Raw genomic sequence first — 6,453 nt, 5'->3', positions numbered from 1 at the left:
TCCTTTGGAAAACTGACCCCTCAAAAATGAAAAACTGAAGCCCCGCCCCAAGGGCTGGCAGGAAACCTACATTTCTGGAGTTTTCAGGGTTATTAGACCCGAGAACAAGAAATGTTAAATCTGGAGCCAGATACTGATATGTCACCACTCTCACATAAGATCACTGCTCAAGGCTAGGACTCATGCAGCAGTAGGTAGGCATGGACAAAACCTCATGTTTCCATGAGCTGATCAAGGTTTCCAGGATAGTGGTTAGCTACAAGAACTACTGATAACCAAGATAAGGACATTCCAGCTTGTCCAAATCTAGGCCTACACACTACTGATTTCAAGTGAGCAACATTAACATGTTGCCTCCACAAGGCAATCCTCCTTCATCATATCAAAGGCAGGCAGACAATATTCTCTAGCCTACAATATTCCTGTGCTTCCTATGTATTCTTCAGAAGTGTAAAATTCGACCTCAGTCATTGGGACCCTCCAGTCATCATATACTCTAGAATGGCCATCATTGTGACCTGAATAAGCGAAATCAAGTAAATATGATAACACAAGCCAGCCTGAAATAAGGAATAAAACCCACCTTCCCACCAGAAAAACACGAAGGAGCCCCAAAGTCCAAGCTTACTGTGTAACAAAGATAATCCTAAAATTTATAAGACATAATGGCACATAAGTATTACACAAAATCTCTATTTTGTGTTTTTTATGAGTGCCCAAATGTCTGAAAAAACCCATGTCTTCTTTTTCCATGAAAATATTACCCATATTTTTCCTACCTAGAAACAAGCAGTTCCATTGTTCATTCTTATGTTCCACTTAATTCTGTTTATAACATCATATTTTGTTCAATACGATCTGCATTCAAAGCACCATTCCAGTTCTCAGCATAATAATACTACAAGTTATGTGTTTCTCCCCACTAATCAAGCAAATGATGAAAAATACAAATAACATGAAAAAAATTAGGAAGACTCAATTTTGTCAGGAAGTCCGTTCTTTCCAAATTGATCTGTAAGTTGAATGCAGTTCCAGTGAAAATCCCACCAAGTTATTGTGTGGATATTAACAAACTGTTTATATGGAGAGGCAAAACACCCAGAATAGCCAAGTCAGTATTGAAAGAGAACAAAGTTGGAGGGCTGACACTACCCAATTTCAAAACTTATTGTAAAGCTACAGTAATCAAGATGGTGTAGTATTGGCAAAACAATAGATAAATAGATTAATAGAACAGAATAGAGAGCCCATAAAATGACCAACATATAGTCAATGGATCTTCCACAAAGGAGCAAAGACAGTCTTTTAGACAAATGGTGCTGGAACAACTGGACATCTACATGCAAAAAAAAAAAAATTTAGACACAGACTTTACACCCTTCACAAAAATAAATTAAAAAATGGAAAGAACCTAGATGTCCATCAACAGAAGAATGGATAAAGAAGATGTGGTGGGGCACCTGGGTGGCTCAGTGGGTTAAGCCTCTGCCTTCAGCTAAGATCATGGTCTTAGGGTCCTGGGATTGAGCCCTGCATCAGGCTCTCTGCAGCGGGGATCCTGCTTCCCTCTCTCTGCCTGCTGCTCTGCCTACTTGTGATCTCTCTTTCTGTCAAATAAATAAATAAAATCTTAAAAAAGAAGATGTGGTACACACACACACACACACACACGAATACTATGCAGCCATCAAAAGAAATGAAGTCTTGCCATTTGCAACGACGTGAATGGAACTAGAGGCTATTAGGCTGAGCGAAATAAGTCAATCAGAGAAAGACAATTATCATATGATCTCCCTGAAATGAAGAAGTTGAGAGGCAAAGTGGGGGGTTTGGGGGGTAGGGAAGGAAAAAATGAAACAAGATGGGATCGGGAGAGAGACAAACCATAAGAGACTCTTTTTTAAAAAAAATATTTATTTATTTGTCAGATAGAGTGAGCACAGGCAGACAGAGAGGCAGGCAGAGGCAGAGGGAGAAGCAGGCTCCTCGCTGAGCAAGGAGCCCAATGTGGGACTCCATCCCAGGACGCTGGGATCATGACCTGAGCTGAAGGCAGCCACTTAACCAACTGAGCCACCCAGGCGTCCCACCATAAGAGACTCTTAATCTCACAAAACAAACTGAGGGTTGCCAGGGGGAGGGGGGTTAGGAGAGAGTGGTTGGGTTGTGGGGAAGGTATGTGCTATGGTGAGTGCTGTGAAGTGTGTAAACCTGGCGATTCACAGACCTGTACCTCTGGGGCTAATAATACATTATATGTTAATAAAAAATTAAAAAGAGTGCCTGGGTAGTGCAGTTGGTTAAGTGTCTGACTCTTGGTTTTGGTTCAAGTTGTGATCTCAGGGTCATAAGATCCAGTCCCACACTGGACTCCACAGTCAGCACAGAGTCTGCTTAAAATTCTGTCTCCCTGTCCCTCTGCCCCTCCTGCTCATTCTTTCTCTCTCTCAAATAAATAAATAAATATTTAAAAAAATAAAATGGACTATAGACCTAAATGTAAAACACAAAACAATAAAACTCCTAGAAGATAACACAGGGTAAAAGCTAAGTGCCCTTGGGTATGGCAATGACTTTTTAGATATAACACCAAAGACGCAATTCATGAAAGAAATAATTGATAAGCTGTACTTCATTAAAATTTTAAAAATCCTGTGAAAGACAATGTCAAGAGAATGAGAAGATATGATCCATATATACAATGGAGTATTATGCCTCCATCAGAAAGGATGAATACCCAACTTTTGTATCAGCATGGGTGGGGCTGGAGGAGATTAAGCTGAGTGAAATAAGTCAAGCAGAGAAAGTCAATTGTCATATGGTTTCACTTACTTGTGGAGCATAAGGAATAACATGGAGGACGTTAGGAGAAGGAAAGGAAAAGTGAACTGGGGTAAATCGGAGGGGGAAATGAAGTATGAGAGACTGTGGACTCTGAGAAACAAGGTTTTGGAGGGGAGTGGGTGACAGGATGGGTGAGCCTGGTGGTGGGTATTGTGGAGGGCACGTATTGCAGGGAGCCCTGTGTGTGGTGCATAAACAATGAATCTTGGAACAATGAAAAAATTTTTAAAAGATTAAAAAAAAGACAAGCCACAGACTGGGAGAAAATATTTGCAGAACAAACATCTGATAAAGGATTGTTATCCAAAATGTATGAAGAGCATTTAAAACTCAAAAAATAAGAAAACAAACAGCCCTATTTAAAAATGAGCAAAAGACCTGAAAATACACTTCACCAAATAAGACATACAGATGTCAAGTAAGCACATGAAACTATGCTCCACATCATATGTCATCAGGGAAATGTAAATTAAAGCAATGGCCAAAATCTGGAGCACTAACAACACAAAATGCTGGTGAGAATGTGGAGTAACAGGAATTCTCATTCATTGCTGGTGGAAATGTGAAAGGTAAAGCCACTTTGGAAGACAGTTTGCAGTTACCTTACAAAACTAAGCATACTCTTACCATATGATTAGCAGTTGTGCTCCTTAGTATTTATCCAAAAGAGCTGAAAATTTATGTCCAAACAAAAACCTGTACACGGATGTTTATAACAGCTTCATTCATAATTGCTGAAATTTAGAAACAACCAAGAAGTCTTTCAGTAGCTGAGTGGATAAAATATGGTGCACCCAGACAATGGAATGTTATTCAGCATTAAAAAGAAATGAGTTATCAAGTCATGAAAACACATGGAGAAATCTTAGATGCATATTACTAAATAAAAGAAGTCAATCTGAAAAGATATAAAATGGAAAAAGTTTCCAGATTAATAAATAACTTCTATGAAGCATAAAAAAGGAGAAATGTCCCAATGAAGAAATAGGAAAAATAAAAATTTCCAGCAAAAGGAATCAGAAATGGGCCCCTAACTAAGGTATTTAACCTCATTTATAATCAGAGAAATTCCAAATAAAAGCACAATGAAATAATATTTGAGCCACAAACTATTAAATGTTGGTGGGGGCACCTGTGTGGCTCAGTCAGTTAAGCAGCCAACTCTCAATTTCAGCTCAAGTCATGATCTCAGGGTCCTGGGATGGGGCCCCGTGTCTGGCTCCTCACTCAGCGGGGAGTTTGCTCAAGGATTCTCCCTCTCCCTCTGCCCCTCACCCTGCTCAAGCTATTTCTCTCTAATAAATAAGTCTCTTTTTTTAAAGGAGGGCATGTGGTGTGATGAGCACTGGGTGTTTTTGCCACAGATGAATCATTGAATACTACATCTGAAAATAATGATGTACTATATGTTGGCTAACTGAATTAAAACTTAAAAAATAAATGTTGATGATGATGTGGAAATTGATAGAGGTTTAAATTGGTATAGCAACCTGGAGAACAATTTGACAATTTATCTTAAAATTGAAAATATTCTTTGACTCAGCAATGCCACAGCTAGGTACACACCTTAGTGAAACTCTCCAAGATTATTTAGAGCAGCATTATTTGTGAGAGCTAAAAATAAGAAACTAACTTCTGTCAGTGGGAAATTTATAAATGAATTTTTGTACACATACACAGTCCTACAATGAGATATTATACAGAATTGAAAATTGATGAAACAAATCTGCATTTCTCAAAATGGCAGTTCTCACAAACATGATTAGTTAACTAAATGGATGAATACAGAAAATATGATACCATTTATATAAAGTCTAAAACATGAGAACATAAGGAAATACAAAGAAATGTAAATGAAGAACAGTGCCTCCCTCTATGGGGCAGAGTCCGAGGCTATTGAGAAGGAATATGCAAAGAGGTTAACTTCATTAGCAGTGTTTTATGTCTTAGGTACTAGGTATAGAAGTATTGGTTGCACTTTTATACCTTTTTGTATGTTAAATATTGTAGAATGTATTTTTTATAGTACTTACTTACCAGAAGCTCTTGTAAAAAAAAATTCCCAGGTGTGTTTCAGACCCAGCAGATCAGAATCCCCAGAGGTGGGGCTCAAGAATTTGCCCCCTAGGTAACCCTGACACTAGGGGTCTAAGCCAGGAGAAGCCCATCCCTGTGGAGGTGGCCTACTTCATGCTGTATTATACTTCCACTTTATAAGTGACATTTATCTATCAGTTCCTCAATTTTAGTGCCTTTGTGCTAGCTACCATGCAAGACAATGTGGACATAAAAACAAACAAGATATTTTTACTTGCTTCATAGGTCTTCTATTTGAGTGGAGGAGACATAATTCTTTGTTGTCCTTTGAGCAGAGAGTTGAGGAGGCCCTAAAATGAGAGGAAAGGTTAACTCCAATTACAAAAGTTTTCAAAAACTTTCAAACTGAACATGTTGAAATCTATCAGTTCGACCCTGGTGTCCCTAAACCCCTCTTTCCTGATATGCAGGACAGCCACAGCCTGCTTCATTGCACCTGATTGGGACCTCTACATGCTTCCGCCAAGAGAAATTCTGGATTCCCCTCTTTGCCTTGGCTGTACTTTGCATCTCTCTATAATGTCTCATAACTTTGCCATTTACTCATTGTGTGACTGGGCTGGCTGTGTCCCTTCTCTGAGACTCCCTTTCTGCCTCTGTAAGTTGAGCAGATGGTTAAGTCCTCAGAGTGGCAAAACTTGGACCAGTATGTAGCCTTTCAGGTCACCATACTATTTCATTGCCTTTCCGGGATCACAAAAAGCTGATTTGAAAATTGGCAACCAAGTGTTTTACCAGAGACATGGATTCTGAGTAACCTCCTAGATGTTTTTAGGAAAAAGAAGACACACGTGGTAGACTTTCAAGGCACCCTTGACTAGATCCCATTCCATATACCATGGAAAGTGAATCACGAGTTTTGGAGAAAACAATTATAGACAGTCTTGCCATTTTCCCACGATTGAGCAGAAGGAAACCTACAAATCTGAGGTGTAGTCTGTTTTGTCTCTAGTAAATATGAGGAGGATTTTTCTTCCTTACCAGGACTGTGAGTGGAAGTAAATTCTAATGTGGATGAAACAACCAAAAGAGACATAGCCTCAAGTCTACTCAAAGAGTTATGGGGACCAATTTAGGATCTAAACTGGGAATGTGAGTGGACAGTTCTATGCCCCACCCGGTACAAGGTGGCTTTCCAGACCTGGTTGGGTGAGTGAGTCTCCCAAGGGACATCAAGCACAGGCTCCTCCTTGTGTGACTGGGGAGAGTCCTGCCTACGAGAGGCGAGGATGTAGTTGGCAGGGCAGGCAGGAGCACACAGACCACTGGACCCTTTGCGTGAGGGCAGCCACTTCCTCCATTCTTCTGATGGCCCTGGGGTCCTAGGGATGCAGCACAACCCACAGCCTACTGCCAGGAGGAAAATGCAGGCCCAAGATGTTGGGCTCCATTTCCAGACAGTGGACTTGACGCCCTCAAAATGGAAAAAGCCCAAGCAAACCAGAACGGTGGATCACCCTTTCTTGGGACAGGCCACTGGCACTGGGGTAGCGACGCGCCTTGGCCGGTGGG

Source organism: Lontra canadensis, unplaced genomic scaffold, assembly GCF_010015895.1.
Source record: "Lontra canadensis isolate GAN:19392208 unplaced genomic scaffold, GSC_riverotter_1.0 scaffold161, whole genome shotgun sequence".
NCBI lineage: Eukaryota > Metazoa > Chordata > Mammalia > Carnivora > Mustelidae > Lontra > Lontra canadensis.
This window is presented reverse-complemented; position numbering follows the sequence as displayed.